This window comes from Xyrauchen texanus, chromosome 29, assembly GCF_025860055.1.
Source record: "Xyrauchen texanus isolate HMW12.3.18 chromosome 29, RBS_HiC_50CHRs, whole genome shotgun sequence".
In the NCBI taxonomy this organism is placed as follows: Eukaryota; Metazoa; Chordata; class Actinopteri; order Cypriniformes; family Catostomidae; genus Xyrauchen; species Xyrauchen texanus.
This window is the reverse complement of record NC_068304.1, coordinates 37038648-37058123: the sequence shown is the minus strand read 5'-3', so window position 1 is coordinate 37058123 and position 19476 is coordinate 37038648.

Below are 19476 nucleotides of genomic sequence, written 5' to 3'. Positions count from 1 at the left end.
CTAAATGGCTTAGAGCCTCTTTGGGGTGTGAACAAACCGGATGGGTTAAAAGACCAGCCTGGACAACCCCCTCAAGTTCTTCTCTTGCTCTGCACTTCACTGTCTCTTCAGCTCTTAATCCTCCATTCTCTTGCCCTTGTGGCTTGCAGCCTTGCCCCAGCACCCCTCAAGTTCCATGCAATGTAGAAGTCCAGGAAGGCTTGGAGTAAAACTCTGAGGAAGCCCTTCTCTTCTCTACGCTACGACACACATACGTGATGGGAGTAACGGGTCTTCCATGTGGAATGCCTCACTTCAAAGCCCACCTCATCATGCATCGATGTAACAGACAACAGACATCCACAATTTTAACAGAGGTCCAAAACATTGATGGAACAACCATAACTTTCTACAAAGAGCCAGAGAACCAAGCATTGCAAGAAAACGCATGTATATCTCCAGACTTTGCTGAAAGTGCTGTGTCTTTTTAATATCATTTGAGTTACCCAATTGCAAATCGAATTAGAATGAATTAAGTATCAATGGTTCTCAAGGCATTGTCTACAGACTCCATATTATATATTTTCTCTGAATAGATCATTTCCAGTCAAACTGTTCACATTACTCACCAACCTGTTTCACGTTTCTATGTGCTAGATTACTTTGATGTTTAGATTAGCAATAAAGTCTTGATTGTGTTCAAAGTTAATTTGACTGTGGTATATTTTGAGGTAATTCCCAGCCAATCACATGTAAGCCATTGCTTTATAAGTCTGCTCACTATCTATCACATTGCTGTTTCAGTGTGCTAATGCGGCAACCTCCACCTCCCCACCACCACCAGTTGAGTCCCGTCCTGCACGGGGGTAGGCTCCTCGCCCCTGCCTCCTATCTCCGGCAGGATATGACGGTTCTGAGTACTACAACTTCGGACCGCCAGACGGGGCCTACGCCAAAGAGAGAAACATTACATTTCTGTTGTATAGTCATCAAATAAATGTCATCTTCAATTTCACGCAAGTCTGCGAGTCTTCCTGATAGAAGTGAATTAATCATAATTCCCTTATTAAAGCTAATTCCTTACAATATAAATTGTGAGCAAATACAATGAGACATTGTATTAAGATTTTAATGGTGGAGAATTTTATTCAGAAAAATAATCAAATTATTTTTCCTTTATCTTTCTTATAATGGTTGTCAAATATAGCTAATTTCATTATACATGTCCCTACATAATGATGGAGGTAAATGGGCACTTTAACCCATACCATGTACATTTATACAACCAAATGTCCCTACATTAATGGCACAGACATGCAGACAGTTTAATTTAATTCCTAACACACATTCTGTTCTCTACAGGCTATTCACAATAAGACCAGGAGAACATGTGTTGAGAAAATGTCTGTAAACCCTGTAATCTGGTAAATCTCAGTTTTTATCACACTAAAATCATGTTAACACATAAAGGGCTGTATTTTCATAAGTGTGCAAAGAGCAGTGCCATGCACAAATACCGTATGCTACGTCTGATTCAATATCCGTGAGAGTCCTAATTCTAAGTGCAATTTTCATGCCAGAGCAATGCGCAAGTAGGCGTGAGTGAGAATATTAGCGCTATCTGTGGGTGTATGCATGCAAACTGTGGATGTATTGTATGTGAAGTGGCACAAGGCACAATTTGCAATTTTTCTGAGAAATAGATAATTGTGCTAAGATGTTTCTGCACCACATCTGTTTTCAGTGCAAAACATATATAGTGTAACAAATGTTTTCCCTGACAAAAATAAAATCACACGTGGCTTAAAAATTCACATTTGAGGTACGAAAGTGTAGTATATGTTCTAGAACAAATGTCCATGTATCTAGAAGTAATGTTTACCACAGATTTTATTTAACTCATAAATTGGAAAACCTATTATAAAACCTGATAGGAAATTCCTGAGGGAACCCATGGTGAATTAGACTTCTGGGTTCGCCTACAAATTGATGTCACGGCTGAACAGCTCTAAAGTGGGCTGGTAGAAGAAGTCGGAAAAGGTAAAATGTTTGTATTTGGTATGATTTTTTTTGACAACTTCGATATTTTGATTAGATTTACTTTTCATTGTAAGTGTATTTGAATTTAATGATATTTTTGGATTAACGTTTTTGTGTTTAACCCTCTGGGGTCTGCGGGTGTTTTGGGCCTTGGAGAAGTTTTGACATGCCTTGACATTTGTGCTTTTTTCAGTTGCTTAAAAACATATTAATGGCTAAAGTTTGATAACACTGTATTCCGCACAAACACATAAAATGTGAGCAACATGTATGTACATGTTTGTATTTTTGAGAAAATAACGTTTATGCGTGGTTTTTGAAAAAACATTTTAAGTCATTGAAATAAGACCATATAACACATACTAAACATTTGTCCACAAGACTTTGAGAACTGGATCTTGTAGCCTAGAGTTTTTGCTACAAAATGATGTGAAAACCATCCTGATCACTCATTCATACAACAATAGAGTAATTTAACTTTTGTAAGACAATTTTAGTTTTAGAAAGGTCATATGCAAATAGGCGTGAATGATCATGAATATTGATTGTATTTCACACCTGAGGAGACACAGACCCCACCCCTGGGCCTATCACTGAGGAATGTGAAAGAAAGAGAATGAATGTGAGGAGACTTAATGATCAAAATCAAGTTTTAATTTAAAAGAAGTAATCAGACTATACATTTTCTTTACATAAAGACTTTACTTAATTTTAGACCTACACTACCGTTTAAAAGAGGTCTCTTCTGCTCAACAAGGTTGCATTTATTTGATCCAAAATACAGTAAAAACATTGATATTGTGAACTCTTTTTACCATTTAAAAGAACAGTTTTCTATTTGAATATATTGTAAAATGCAATTTGTGATCAAAGCTGAATTTTCAGCATCATTACTTCAGTCTTCAATGTCACATGATCCTTCAGAAATCATTATAATATGCTGATTTTCTAATATGGATATATTTAAAAAGCATTTTACTCATTTACACCTGAACAGATATTTGCAAGCACAAGCTTCGTTGATGATAAGGAGGCAGCATAAATACTAGTTAAAATATAATCTAAACATTCATATTATTTTATTACATATCATATTTATATCATGCAGCATACAATTTAAATACCTGCTTTAGCCGAAACAAAATTTAAATGTAACTAAACCTTGCTTATTGGGTCATATTTCACATTTCAATACTCTGAATCCTGGCTGGCAAGTCAGTAGTAAAATATGTACATGTTTATATAAATTAGTATGTCAACTAATGTAAGTAAAACTAAATGACGAAATTGTATCCTCGGCTAGATCAAGTCACTCTTCAAAATGCAAACATTCATCAGAGTCCCGCTATTCTTCTGAGGAAAATGTTAACTCTTCGTCACTATCCAGGAGCTTCCTCACCTGTGTATCGTGCAATCTTCCAAACGTGCAGAAAAGTGGATGAACTTGATGTTTTTTAAGGCACAGTCAGGGGCATTTACCATTTACATTGATCGTCTCAGCACATTACTGTATGAATAGCACCCTCTGCCCATGGGTGTGATCATATTAGGGATAATTAGCTGAGCCAGGAGCAATTTTGTACATCGCTTTGTTTCATACAGATCACATTGCAGGAGAATTTTTGTTTTAAATTGGTACTTTAATTAATTTATTTAAAAGTAGACATTTTAAGCTTTCTTTAGACATATGTTTCATGTTTGTGTGATAAGTATTCACAGAGTTTCAGTTCATTTTTGTGACGTGTTTCAGAAATATGCTCGCGAACACAGAGACTGCTGTAAGCTCAACCTTTTTATTTTCTTTATTTTACAAAAGCACAAGGTTTTGTTGTTATTGTGAGTGTACACAAATAAAAGAAGACCCTTTACAGTCTCTAATGATGCCTTACACTTATCTGTATGCCACAAAATTATGGAGAATTTGATGCTCTTTCCGCTGTAATTACGCCGGCTCGTTCGTCGACCCCAGAGGCTTAAATAAATACATTACATTTTTCAAAACCAAAATCGATCTGTAGTAGTGAAGTGCATGCAAATACAATCACTGTTAATACTTTTTGTGTCAGTAGGTGAAAATGATTAATACTACTTATATTCTAAATGTAAGTCTACTGTACATCAAATCCTGAACCACATTTTTCGTGCGCACAAAAGGAGCGCACTCAAAAATAGTGTTTAAATCTTGTGGCTGTACTTTTAAATCTATGTATTTGAACATTTATGTGTCAGGTTCCTGCACTCTATTTAAGTCTTTTCTTGTTATGTATACCCTGTCTTGTTTCACTGTTGCCCTTTTGTTTGCCATTTTTGTCACTTTTTCATTTTTTAGTTTTCACTTTAGTCCCTTATGTAACTCCATAGTCTCTTTGTTAGCGTTCGTGTTTTCTGTCATTGTTTTCACCTGTCCTCATTAGTTTGCCTTTTGCTTCTGTTAATCACCTTGTTATCTTGTTTGAGTTCTGTTCGTTCATTGGCCCCTTTTTCCCATGTTTATGTATTTATACCCTGTTTCTTTGTTCAGTCCTTGTCTATCGTTGTCGTTATCCTTGTCTTGTCTATGTGTGTGTGTGTGTGTGTGTGTGTGTGTGTGTGTGTGTGTGTGTGTGTGTGTGTGTGTGTGTGTGTGTGTGTGTGTGTGTGTGTGTGTGTGTGTGTGTGTGTGTGTGTGTGTGTGTGTGTGTGTGTGTGTGTGTGTGTGTGTGTGTGTGTGTGTGTTTATCACTTTGTGGGGACCAAATGTCCCCATAAGGATAGTAAAACCCGAAATGTTTGACCTTGTGGGGACATTTTGTCGGTCCCCATGAGGAAAACAGCTTATAAATCATACTAAATTATGTTTTTTGTAAATGTAAAAATGCAGAAAGTTTTCTGTGAGGGTTAGGTTTAGGGGTTGTGTTAGGTTTAGGGGATAGAATATAAAGTTTGTACAGTATAAAAACCATTATTTCTATGGAAAGTCCCCATAAAACATGGAAACACAACGTGTGTGTGTGTGTGTGTGTGTGTGTGTGTGTTCCTTCCCGAGTCCTCTGTTTGTTTACATCGTGTTTAGTTTACAGTTTTTATGTTTTATTTCCCCATTGTGGGTTGTTCCTTTGTGTTTACCTGTTTGCTTATTAAATAAAGTTTAAACTGCGTTTGGATCCGCATCTCCTCGTCTGCCTCGTTGCTCAAGCGTTACAGAACGATAGACCACAAACTATGGATCCAGCAGTTCAGCGAGCTAACTACAATCTGCTCAGCTTAAGGCAAGAAGACCACCCTATAGAAGACCACATCCACAACTTCCTGAACCTGGCGAGTATCTCAGACTTCCCGGACTCAGCCTTGGTGGTCTTCTTTAGGGGCAATTTGAACACGGAGCTGAGGGAGCGGTTGCCACAGGCAACGCACGGCTGGACGCTCTGCGACTTCCTGGAGGCGACCCTACTAGTTTGCGGCTCACAGCTCACCGTGGGCGTCGCTGAGGAGGACCCTACCTCTCCACCCATGGTGGTGACTCTCCAGTCATCCCTAGCGCTCCCTATCAAACCAGCCCCTCCTGTCTGCGAGCCAGAGCCCACGCCTGCCCCGGTCTGCGAGCCAGAGCCCACACCTGCCCCGGTCTGCGAGCCAGCGGCCACGCCTGTCACAGTGAGCGAGCCAGCGGCCACGCCTGTCACAGTGAGCGAGCCAGCGGCCACGCATGTCACAGTGAGCGAGCAAGCGCCTACTGCCTCTACCGTCAGCGAGCCTGAGCCCTCGTCAACCACGGTCAGCGAGCCTGAGCCCTCGTCAACCACGGCCAGCGAGCCTGAAGCCACGCTGACCAGGAACAGCATCCCAGCTTCGCCAGTCGCATCAGCCCGGAGGAAGAGGAGAAAGGGAGAGGTCTTTGCACTCCAGCCTCCGCCTGCCGCAGCCCCATGCCCTAAACCCCCCTTGGCTCTGCCCTCAGCGCCCGGCGAACCCAAGCCGGCACATACCACGGTAACCCAGCCAGAGCCTGTAGCCTCAGACGTCAGTGAGCCAGAGCCTGTAGCCTCAAACGTCCCTGAGCCAGCGCCTGTAGCCTCGACCGTCCCTGAGCCAGCGCCTGTAGCCTCGACCGTCCCTGAGCCAGCGCCTGTAGCCAGGACCGTCCAAGAGCCAGCGCCAGTGGTCATGCCCGTCCTAGAGCCAGCGCCTCCCGAGCCTTCCAGGGCTCTGCCTCTCGAGCCTACCAGGGCTCCGCCTCCCAAGTCTCTCAAGTCTCTCGAGTCTTCCAGGGCTCCTCCTCCCGAGCTTTCCAGAGCTCCGCCTTCCGAGTTTCCCGAGCTTTCCAGAGCTCCGCCTTCCGAGTTTCCCGAGCTTTCCAGAGCTCCGCCTTCTGAGCTTTCCCGAGCTCCGCCTCCTGGGCTTTCCAGAGCCCCGCCTTCCGAGCTTCCTGAGCTTTCCAGAGCTCTGCCTCCCGAGCTTTCCAGAGCTCTGCCCTCCGAGCTTCCCAGAGCTCTGCCTCTCAAGCCTCTCGAGCCTTCCAGGGCTCTGCCCCTCAAGCCTCGCGAGCCTACCAGGGCTCCGCCCCTCAAGCCTCTCGAGCCTCCCAGGGCTCCGCCCCTCAAGTCTCTCGAGTCTTCCAGGGCTCCGTCTCTCAAGCCTCCCGAGCTTTCCAGAGCTCCACCTCTCGAGCCTACCAGGGCTCCGCACCTCAAGCCTCTCGAGCCTACCAGGGCTCCGCCCCTCAAGCCTCTCGAGCCTCCCAGGGCTCCGCCCCTCAAGCCTCTCGAGCCTCCCAGGGCTCCGCCTCTCGAACCTCTCGAGCCTTCCAGGGCTCCGCCTTCCAGGCCTCTCGAGCCACCCAGGGCTCCACCTCTCGAGCCTTCCAGGGCTCCGCCCCCCGAGCCTCCTATGGCTCCGTCCCCAGAGCCTCTTGAGCCTCCTACGGCTCCGCCTCTTGAGCCTCCTTCAGCTCCACCTCCTGAGCCTCCCTCAGCTCCGCCTTCTGGGCCTTCTGAGCCATCACCTCCCTCGGCTCCGCCTCAGAGGTCCTCCTTGGCTCCGCCTCACGCGGCTCCGCCGGCCTCCCCTGTGGCCACTCCATCTCCTAGGCCACCAAAACCGGCCTCTGTCCTGTGGTCACCTCCCAGGTCCCCTGAACCGGCCCTTGGCCCACAACCACCTCCCAGGCCACCAAAGCCGGCCTCTATCCTGTGGCCTCCTCCCAGGCCTCCTGACCCGGTCCCTGTCCTGTGGCCTCCTCCCAGGGCTTCTGACCATGTTCCCGTCCCGTGGCCTCTTCCCAGACCTCCTGACCCAGTCCCAGTCCCGTGGCCTCTTCCCAGGCCCCCTGACCCAGTCCCTGTCCTGTGGCCTCCACCCAGGCCTCCTGACCCTGTTCCCGTCCTGAGGCCTCCCCCCTGGCCTCCTGACCCAGTCCCTGTCCAGTGGCCTCCTCCCAGGTCCCCCAAACCTGTCCTAGCCCTGTGGCCAGCTCCCAGGCCTCCTGCACCTACCCTTGCCCGGTGGCCAGCTCCCAGACCATCGAAACCTGTCCCTGCCCGGTCGATACCACCCCGGCCTCCTAAACCTGTCCCTTTGTGCCCCCATGGACTGCCTAATTGTCCCTTGTGCCCCCGTGGACTGTCTCATCTCCCTTTGTGCCCCCGTGGACTGTCTCATTTCCCCTCGTGGCCCCCCTTGGACTTCTGCCTGCCCTCTGTGCCCCTTGGACTGCCTCCTTGTTCTTGTGCCCCCCCTGGTCTGCCTGTCTGCCCCCGGTGCCATCATTTTGTTCTCTGTGGGTTTTTTGTCTTTTGTCTTTGTCTTCTAGGATCATCTGGAAGCCGATCCTTTGAGGGGGGGGGGGCTCTGTTATGTATACCCTGTCTTGTTTCACTGTTGCCCTTTTGTTTGCCTTTTTTGTCACTTTTGCATTTTTTAGTTTTCACTTTAGTCCCTTATGTAACTCCATAGTCTCTTTGTTAGCGTTCGTGTTTTCTGTCATTGTTTTCACCTGTCCTCATTAGTTTGCCTTTTGCTTCTGTTAATCACCTTGTTATCTTGTTTGAGTTCTGTTCGTTCATTGGCCCCTTTTTCCCATGTTTATGTATTTATACCCTGTTTCTTTGTTCAGTCCTTGTCTATCGTTGTTTGATGTTAGCCTGGTGTGTGTGTTTCCTTCCCGAGTCCTCTGTTTGTTTACATCGTGTTTAGTTTACAGTTTTTATGTTTTATTTCCCCATTGTGGGTTGTTCCTTTGTGTTTACCTGTTTGCTTATTAAATAAAGTTTAAACTGCGTTTGGATCCGCATCTCCTCGTCTGCCTCGTTGCTCAAGCGTTACATTTCTTCAGTGTTGGGACATGGCACCTGTGGGTTTTTGTCTTGTGTATCTAGTGTCAGGATCCTGCCACTTCGGTTAGTCTTGTTTATAGTTGTGGCTGGATCCTGACACTAGTGTTGTGTGAGTGCACATGGCTTTGGTGTGTTTTCTCATTGCCATTTGCACACATGTCAGTCCAATCTTTAGTGATTGCCCCCTCGTTTACCTAACTACTTTGTTATTTGTTCCACCTGCCCTCCTCATTACCCTCCTCATTTCCTTCCCTTTACATTCCTCTTGTTTTTGCTTGTCTGTGTTGGTTCATTGTAACCTCTCCAGATTTGGGTCCAGTGCTTCCTGTCTAATTTTCTTTTCCTTGGTTTGTTTATCCAGTTTTTTTTGGGGGGGGGGGCTTTTGTGAGCCAACTTGGTTGCAGTCTGGGCAACCACTGTTTTGTACCAAGCTTTGTTTTTTCATTAATAAAAGTATTTTGGTTTGCACTCTGGTCTGCACCTGGGTTTATCTGTTCCTGAACGTGACTTAATGGACTGGCCCCATTTACTGTATGTTGCTTACTATTGCAGTATTTATTTATTTATTTTCTTTAAATGCGGGATGAGTCAAAAATATATATTTTTTGGTAATCAAATTTATGCCAAAATGCTGTCAATTGATCTTAAATGTATTAAACCTGGAACATACTTTACCTTTAAAACACTGTAAAAAAGTTACAGAACATGACCTAGTCGTAGATAGCATTGATAGTGTAGATTGAGAGCTCCATAGTTTCATTGAGAGCTTGACCAGAGCTCAATCCAGTCACTAAATTCACCTCCCCCTAACCACCCTCTTGTTTACCCTGAAAGGGTATAATTTCAGTCTATCACTTCTACAGCAAGAATTAAATGAAGGGGCTTAGTTTGAGCATTAGTGTCTATTTCTCGTTGTAGATCTCGAAATTGAAGCAAACTCTTGCACCTAATAGTGCACTTTAAACCTACTGTAAAACACTTGGCCATGAGGATCCCGCTGCAGTTAGAACTGCTGCTCATGGCATTATACTTTTTATTAAGCTAGCACAATGAGCTAGCATAGCGTTTTTCCAGATGTGCCTGTATGCCTGCGGTCTGGCTTTGATGGCCACATCAGGTTAAGAGCAACGCAAGCATCTATCACAGCGGAGAACAGGTCCCAAACTGAAGGAATCAATACCTCGGATTGAATTGCCAGTTCTAGTTTCAGGTACCAGAATTGGATTGGAACTGCAGGTCCATGTGTGAGCAAATAGGTTTGGAGTTGGCTGTGGAGAAATAAATGCAGAAAAAAAGTAAAGGACAGAAATGGTATGGCTAGCCGAATTGACTTTTAATCATATGCAGAAAATGAATCATAGATATCAACAATTACATTTTCACTAGTTCAAATTGTTTTCTTGAAATCAGGATTTAAATTACTAGTGCTCAATTTTGACATCAGTAAATAAATTTGCACTAGTAAAAAGGTTCATTCCTGATATATTGAATGATCTCATCACTCCTAGAACTACTCATTCTTTACATCAAAAACACAATTTCAGACTTCTATAATTAATTCTAATTAGTTGAAATTCCAATTTTGCAGCAATGCACGTGTTTTAAGTAAATTATCATTTTTTTATCTTGAATATGTTATATATTTTCTATTTAGAAGTACATAGCTGATATGTACTTATGGAATTTCAAATAGCAAGAAATGTATTAAATATATATTAATATGAAGTGAATGGCAGATAATTGTGAAATTTCACTAGTTGAAATGCAATTAAAGATAAAGAATTAAAGTTTTTAAAAATTGAAATACAGTTTTTGATATCAAGAATGTGTATTTCTGTGAGTGATGAAACCATTTTTAATAAATAATTAACTTTTTAATAGTCAAAATACAATTGATAATAATGATGATATGATAATAGTAAATATTGCTATATATACAGTTACTGACTTACAACCAAAATTGAGTGTGGTGGTGCAGTGGTCTAAACCACAGTACTGGTAAACTGGCAATCAGAAGGTCGTTGGTTCGATCCCCACAGCCACCACCATTGTGTCCTTGAGCAAGGCACTTAACTCCAGGTTGCTCCAGGGGGATTGTCCCTGTAAGAAGGGCTCTGTAAGTCGCTTTGGATAAAAGCGTCTGCCAAATGCATAAATGTAAAAATTATATTTTTAAAGTGCATTACTTGTTTTACACAAATTTACTAACTACACAACCAATATGTCATTATATTCTCTGTCTTAGCTTTAATTTGACCTGCCAACACCTAAAACAGCCTCTTATCTCTGGTCATGCTATAATAATAATAATGTGTGCTCAAAATTGTCTGGTGTAAAATACAACTGGCAAGCCATAAACCATTTCACATTGCAACATCTGATCTTGAACTTTTTACCATAATAATTCTGCAATTAATCTGATCAAATTTACATAAGTGTGGCTTTATCTGGCCTTTATGAGTGAAATAAAGTGATCTGATACTTTTGATAGAAAGACCGAAAGAGAATGCTGGGTTAATAATTACCAGACAGAATGTCACTGAGGTGAAGGCTAGGGTGGACAAAAGTTGTGCACGGTGGACTCTGCACATGAGACGATATTTACGGCCAAATCATATGAGTTCATTGACAATATTAAAGGAAATGCATGTAGAAGTAAAATACTTTCAATAATATTTGCACTTCATGTACCTTATACACATATAGTGTGTATTTTAGAGAAATATGAGTTTATTTGTTTTAGCAAGAAACCATGTTATTAATTATGCTTCATATTATATGAGTGTGTGTGAGTGTGCAGGTTTGGGTGGTTTACAAGGACTTTCATTTTTGGTTACAAACTAGTAATTACAAGGGTATTATGCTATAAATGTGGTTATGAGGACATTTCTAGTGTCCCCATAATTCAAATTGCAAAACAAAAAAATACATATATATATTTTTCTGCTGTGACTTTTAGGTAAACACCCTTTGTGCATATTAAATGAGTTGAAATGGTTACTGACAATGCTTGTAGTTGTTTTTGTTGTCAGGTCCAATATAGTTTGCATTGATGCATCCTTCAATAACATCTTTGCAAAGCCTACACTATATGTTCAAAAACAATACCAACATTAGCTGAATAAACTATTGAGATCAGAATGAAATGAGAAGGGACCCTGTTTAAAATGAACTTGTTTCTAATGTTGGGATTCTTTAGACAGAAATGCAGAGCAGCAGGTACCACACACAGACAAGGTTCCCACATTTTACACTTATCATTAGTTCAATAAGGAATTTTTATCATTGTCTCTCTCTCTCTCTCTCTCTCTCCTCTCCAGGTAAGCATGATTTTTATATACTGATTTGCTCTTCTTGTGATGTACCGTCCCGATAAAAAGGTTAGGTCAATGTAGTCTAATATATTTAGTTGTTAAAATGAGATAATAAGCACTCACCTCTAATCTATAGGTTCCCTTTAGTTTTTGTGAGATTCTAAACCAAAACTTGTGTAGAAGTAACTAAACCAAAAAAATAAATACAATTTTAATAAAAGGAATGAGTGAATGAAAGAAAACATTGCAGGTTTAATCAGAGCTGCACAAGTGTAGGTAAAGTTATATAGGCTAATCTGAAATATTAGGCTCAACTGTACTCTGCTGTAATATTCAGAGAAAACAGAATCAAACTACTTCATGATCCACATTTAACTGGACATTCAAAACACTTTGTCTAGTCTTTGTAGAGCAGTTCTATAACCTTGAGATAACACCAGATTTTGCAAAGTTAAATACAATGTTGCTGGTTTCTCATCATACCAAATCCCACTGTAAACATCTCCTGTTTTTATCTTCGTCCCTCACAGGCAGCAATATAATACAGGTCTCAAAACTTCTGAATAAACTGTATAATTATCTTCTCATCTATCTCCATTCACACAGGGACACACAAGTGATCGTGACACACATATGAGGTGAGAAATGACACAGCAGTTGTGTCTAATGAATTATGGCATGTGGTCTGTTGTTTGTCATTGAGAGGCGACTCATAAACCTCGTTCAGAGCAATTTGTTCTGATGTCATCAGAGCTTATCGTGACCCAATTCAGTGGCCTGTTAGACACTGTTAGAAAAATATGTACCTTTAGTGGTACAACAGCTTGTCACTGGGGCAGTACTCACAAAGATTTACCCACTGGATGCTCTTAAGAGCTAGTAAGTTATTAAGATGTACCATTTAGGAACAGAAAAGGTACAAAATACATTCATATTGACATGTAGAGGGTACAGAGGGTATACCTTTGGAGAGACATCAGTCGACAACTACATGGAGGCATTCCAAGACATAAAACAAAACCTACTGAACTTATTTTGAATGAGTGACCTGAGCCAATTAGGGATCAGGATGGCATAAAGACTTGCATTATAAGGACCAACAGAGCTTTATATATATATATATATTTTGTAATTTTTTTTCAACGAAAAATCTTTGTTTGTGTTCTGCAAAGAAAGTAATACACATCTGGGTAGCAAAAGGGTAAGGAAATGTTGAGAGAATTGCCCTTTTTGGGTGAACTATACTTTTAAGGGTGGGCTCTTTTGACCTGGTCCAGTAAGCAACAGCATAGCAACCACCCAAAACATATCAACTGTAAAGCAATGCATTAAAAATCACTCTGTAGCTACCGCATCACAATACCTTGACAACCACTCAGAACATCCTTGCATTGTATCTGTGATTTCTGTACGTTAACTGAACTGACATAGGACTGTGCAAACACACTCAAATGCACATCAAAGGTATACCTCACTAAACTCCTGAGTTTTTCCTGAAATGAAAGTGATGACAACTAGAGGAAGAGTGAAACAAATGGTAAGTAAAGCACTTATACAGTAAACGTGTGTGTGTGTGTGTGTGTGTGTGTGTTAGTGTATGTGTGTGTGTGTGTGTAGTTGGACCGACAGAGTCTGATCTGGCAGGCAGAGCACGACATCATCGGTGGGTGCCTGGCTGACCCCTCGGCCACAGGCTGCATCGGAAATGTTGGTGTTCTGCATCCAAGCACGCTTTGAACAGCCTGCTGTCAGGATAAAGAGTATGTGTGTGTGTGTGTGTGTGTGAGAGAGAGAGAGAGAGAGAGAGAGAGGGTGATGGCAGAGGAGGCCTGTCAGAATGAAAGGCCTAGAGTCATGAATCACCCCAGACAGATATGTTCACCATTCACAGACTGATTCCATCAGGCAGAGAAGGGGCGAGAGACAGATAGGAAGAGAGCTAAATGACTGGGGCTAAAAAATGGTCAGTTTAAGCCCCACACTTTTAAAGGGATAGTTCAGTAAAAAATGTAATTCTGCAATCATTTACTTAACCTCAGGTTGTTCAATGGAACACAAAAGAGACATTTTGAAGAACCTTTGTATAGCGCTTTTCCATAAAACAACAGTTCATAAACACGGCTGTCTCAACCATTTACAGTCATCTGTGCTCTTTTTTTTCATGTCATATGGTTGAAATCCAAGCTAAAATTCATGGACAATTTTTATCTTAAAAACAGTACAACTCCTCCCATTTCAACCAGTTTAGATTCTTAATACATGATGGTTTCTAGTTCAATAGGAAGTGAAACCCTTCAACTTACTAAGAGAAGACATTGGGTACATTCATGTAGTAGGAATTAAAGACCTCCTCAAATTAGTGTTTGGGAAGAAAAAACAAACAAAAAACAACAGCTATAGAGTGCTAGTGTCCACCCAGTTTTTCAGCTGCCTTTGTTCTGGAAATATTTTAACCATTCATTTTCCCATAGGGATGTTATAAAGTAATTCACACAAGAGTTCTAAGCCATGAACCAAACCAACCAGATCTGCTGTGAATCACAACGTTACAAAATTAGATTTGAAGCAAACGATCTTTTGAGAAATATGACAAAAGACAATGGTAAAAAGACTGTGTACTCAATGTCTTTGATAATGGAAGGAACTACAATCCCATGAAGCATTGCAAATTCTATACTCAAAAAAAAGATAGAAAAAGATGGAAACGTAAAACTAATTGTAGGTTATATGTATAGAATCATTATTTAAGTATATTGTAACATACAGTTTGAAGATATATACAAATATATAAGTAGTCTAAGGGTGTAAGGAGACCGACTTGATTGCATCATTCATAGTGCGTCATAGAATGGACAGTCAATGTAGAGCACTTTGGTGAGATTTGTTTGCCATGATTCTCTGATTGGTGGAATCGTCCCCCCTCTGGATCATGGGTAGTGTTGCTCTGCATCATAAATTCCACTATCAAAAATGTTTTTTTAATGAATTAAGTTGCAGAACAATGGCTTCAACAGAAGAATATACCATTGATTAATAACCTCAGAGTTCCTGGTAATAATCAATACCATATGGAAAAAATAAACAAATAAATAAATAATGGGATTTTTATTTCCAGAACCAAATATATTTCTCATCCAATTATTTCAAGATATCTACATTAGATTACATTATCTACATTATTTTGTATAGTTCTATGCAATATTCGTACTGCAGAGAATGTCAAAAAATTGGCTGATTTGTTGTTTGTTTTTTATTTCTTCTAAGAATCTTTTAGGAGAAACTTCTGAGACCAAGTTGTAACTAAACGAAACAACTGAGATCTCCCTTGAGATTTCAGAGAGCAACCTCTGAGCAATATTTTTTCCTCTGGGAGAGCTTGTCTCACTCATTTCTGTATTTATAATGAGTAAATATGAAACAGATGGACTACAAGTGATGCTGTGCTAATTAACCTTGCAGTAAACAGCCAACAGCAAATAGCAGGTTCGACTCAAAGAACATGGATTGTTTGTTTTTGAATAAATAATGTGAACATGACTGCTTTGAAACATAGAACTGAGCATCAATGAGGTCAGACAGGCTTGATCCCAGAAGTGATTGCAAAAAAATCCATCTTTGGAGGCTCTTATTAGCCATGTATTTTTACCTTTATTGCTACACGTGTGTGTGTGTGTGTGTGTGTGTGTGTGTATACACATACAGAAAGTAACACTGTAGTTTGGTGCAATTACTCATGGTGTTACTAATAATATGGTGTTTATTTTGTGTTTTGATTTTGTGATTACATATACTACAAAATACTATGGTGATATTATGGTTACTGCAGTACAACCATGGCTTAGGTGCAGGGTGTCAGTGGGACTCTAAATAAATACAATGAACATGCTGATGTTATGCCCCTATACACAATGTTAGTATTTAATTAGGGGTGAAAATAGCATCTATCACTATTTGCACATATAGCGAAAAGAAGATGCTTTTGGTTGCTATATACGGTACCCTTAGTGCAAATAGCATCTATGGCTATAGTCTCTGGCAATAAGAACATTTATTTTACCAATGATGTCTATTTTAAAACCATTAAGAAATTGTTGCACTGTGACAATTTACCAGAGAAAAAGCACATTTCAACCCACAAAATTCTGTATTACAGTAATAAGTAATAAGTATATGATTATAATCATTGAGGAATAATAAAGAAACTTGTAATTCAAATGTCCAAATGCATGTGCTTAATTATAAAAATAACATCTAAAAACAGTTCTTAAATATGATAAATTAAGTATAATTTCTTATTTATTTTTTCTTTGATTATGGATTGAAATATGACTTCGACATTTTCTTTTATCATTCAATAAAAAACTGCCATTGCTGTGATCAACACAGTTAAACATTGCATTGATAACACTTTACAATAAGCTTCTATTTGTAACATTAGTAAACATGTTAAGTGTAATGGACTGCTGATTGTTTACATTATGTATTATTCTTGATTACTGTTTTTTATATAATATTGTTCATTGTTAGTTCATAATGCATTAACTGCCATTCCTTTTGTTTTTGGAAAGAACTCCATATTTGTGCAACTGTGCCACAAAATCAATCTAAAACACACAAGTATAAACCACACACACATCCTGTTTTTGTGCATCCACTGCATGTTCACACTAAAGGAAGTCAGCAATACCAGAGAGAAGAGCAAATGTTAGCACAACACTAATTAATGATGCTGCTATGCCCTATGTAACACACACAGAGAGGAGGGCAGTAACTACCTAATTTACTTGAGTAACTTAAATTTTTTTTTTTAATTTAGATTAGATTAGGTTTAAAAGGTTTAATGTCTAATACTTTTACTTTGTTACAATGGGCGGTGTTCCTGTCATTACATTACTGGGTTTAATTTGAGTTCATGTTTAATTTATTGAGATTATTGAATGGGGATTTTACGTCAGAGGAAGTTCTAACAGCTTGTGCGCCGTCACAGACTGCCACTCAAGCAGAGTCCATCACTGCTGCAGCATCGAGCTCTTCAAATAATGTGACAAACTTTCTTCACTCCGCACAGTGAAAAAATAATAGTTCTGTCAGATAATTACTTCATTTAACACCAAGACAAGCGGATATTCAACAAGTAGCTGTGATTGTTTCCAGTGCGAGGGCGCAGGTTAAATGCATAAATACTGCTTAAGGCAGGGACAAAAATTAAGCGCACTTATATATTGCTGCACTGATTTAAAAGTGTACACCTACAAATGTATGTCATAGGAGCCCATATTTACAAAATCACTCTGAAAATGACCATTAGAGCCACAACTTACCTCAATGTGCCTTAATTAAGTTGGAGCTGCAATTTAATCTTGAAATATCATCTTGCCTTGGTGTTAAATGAAGGCATTGCATGACAAAACTATTATTTTTTTCACAGTGCGGAGCGAAGAATGTGTTTCACTTATATTGAAGAGCTTAATGCTTCAGTACTGATGGACTCGGCTTGAGTGAAGTGCACACAGAAGTGTGAACTGTCATAAAAGTCTCATTTTATAATCTTTCAATAAATGAAGCATTAATCAAAATTAAACACAGTTATGTAACTACAGGAACGCCGCCCATTGTAATCAAGTAAAAGTAAAAACATTTAATTAGAAATGTACTTGACTGAGTAAAATTTACACACTTTTAGTAAACGTTAGAGCAATTGTAGCATGTTACGACCCACCTAAGAATATACTGCATATATATATATATATATATATAGAATGAATTATACACACACATTTTTTTAAACCTGTTCATCTATATAACATATCTTCCTCTTTCTCTGTTGGGTTTGACACAACCATGGAGCCACTGGTTTTTGCTGATCAATATCTCCAGCTCTCTGCTAAACTTCCCTCTCACAACATTTATGGACTTGGGAGTTAGTCATTGTGATGAGAAACAGATCACTTTCACATTCTACTTCTTGTGGTTTTGGTGATTCACGTTCTTTGCATATTGCCCCCTGCTGGGCAGGGAGAAGAATGTCTAGCAAAAGATTACAAATATTGATCTGTTTCTCTCCCACGTCTATCATATCACTTCTGAAGACGTGGATTTAACTACTGGAGTCTTATGGATTACTTTAATGCTGCCTTTATGTGCTTTTTGGGCATCAAAATGTTGGCACCCATTCAGTTGCATTGTTCTGACCTACAGAGCTGAAATATATTTCTAAAAATCTTAATTTGTGTTCTGCAAAAAAAGAAAGTCATACATATCTGGGATGGCATGATGGTGAGTAAACAATTAGAGAATTTTTATTTTTTGGGAGAACTATCCATTTAAAGTGATAGCTCAGCCATAATTTTATATTATGTCATCATTTCCCTACCCTCATGTTGTTCCAAACCCATGTGACCTTCAGTAATCTGTGGAACACAAAAGATGTTAGACAAAATGTCAGGGACTGACAGTCTCGGTCACCATACACTTTCAAAATATAGAGGGAAAAAAAATCACTGAAAGTAAATAGTGACTCAAGCTAAATTCTGTCTAATATCTCCTTATTTTGTTGCATGGAAGAAAGAAAGTCATACCATTACCATTATTATTACTACTACTACTACTAATAATAATAATAATTCTGTAACACATGTTACATTTATATTATGTAATGGAATATAGGGGAGTTAACATCCATTATGTCATCTGTGAAATTAATGAGTTGCTCACTACATGAATAACTCTTTTAATTGGATATTTTCTTACTCTTACACAAGTAATTACGTTAGTAATTTAAATTTTACCTGAGCATTTTTTAAGTAATTGTACTTTTACTCGAGTAGTTTTTGGCTACTATACACAAATGCACGCGCACGCGCACACGCACACACACACACACACACACACACACACACGCATGCATGAAAGCATGCACGCACACACAAGTTGGTGTGGCTATCCTTATGAGGACTATCCATAGATATAATGATTTTTATACTGTACAAACTATAGATTCTATCCCCTAAACCTAACCCTCAGAAAAAACTTTCTGCATTTTTACATTCAAAAAAACATTGTTTAGTAGACACTAGAAATGTCCTCATAAACCACATTTATAGCATAATAACCTTGTAATAACCAGTTTTTAACTTAAAAAACAACATCAAACCACCCAAGCCCCCCCACACACACACTGCAGCTGTTGTACACAAATATAAACAAACAACACTCTGATTTGCATTTAGCAGATGTAAAAGAATTTTCCAGTATAAAACCAGTGAAAGCATCAATGGTTGGATGAGGGTTTTTGCATGGTCCAGTGACGAATGATGCAACCGACCTTACTTGTGCAAAACCTCCCAACAAAAACACACTCACAAATGTAGAACACAGAATAAAACATGGAAATCTATGCACAAGTTTCAAACTCATAAGCACATGCCCATGTAGCCCCCATCCCCAAATAAGCACTTACTTTACAAGCACAAAGAGTCAAAATCAAGTGCTTGCATAGATATTTCTATTGAGCGGTGGCAGGCGCTACCAGCTTGGATCAATACACTCAGCTGTGTCTCTACCATTCCGAGGTACATTCTATTAGCTCAGAGAGCCAAAGGAAGTTAACTGCCTTCTACAATACAGTACACAGCAAGCCCTTTCAGCATTCACAAGGCCTAATCTGAGAGCTTTATAGCATAAGAGCAGCTGGTAATGTGATCCGAACGTTTCTAGGAATATTCAGCACATTGTCTCTCACAAACGAGCACAGCACTTCAAATGCAGGGTCAGCACATGTATCCCGAGGGTCTGCTCTTGTTCTCCATCCTTCAGTTAATGCTGATCTCTC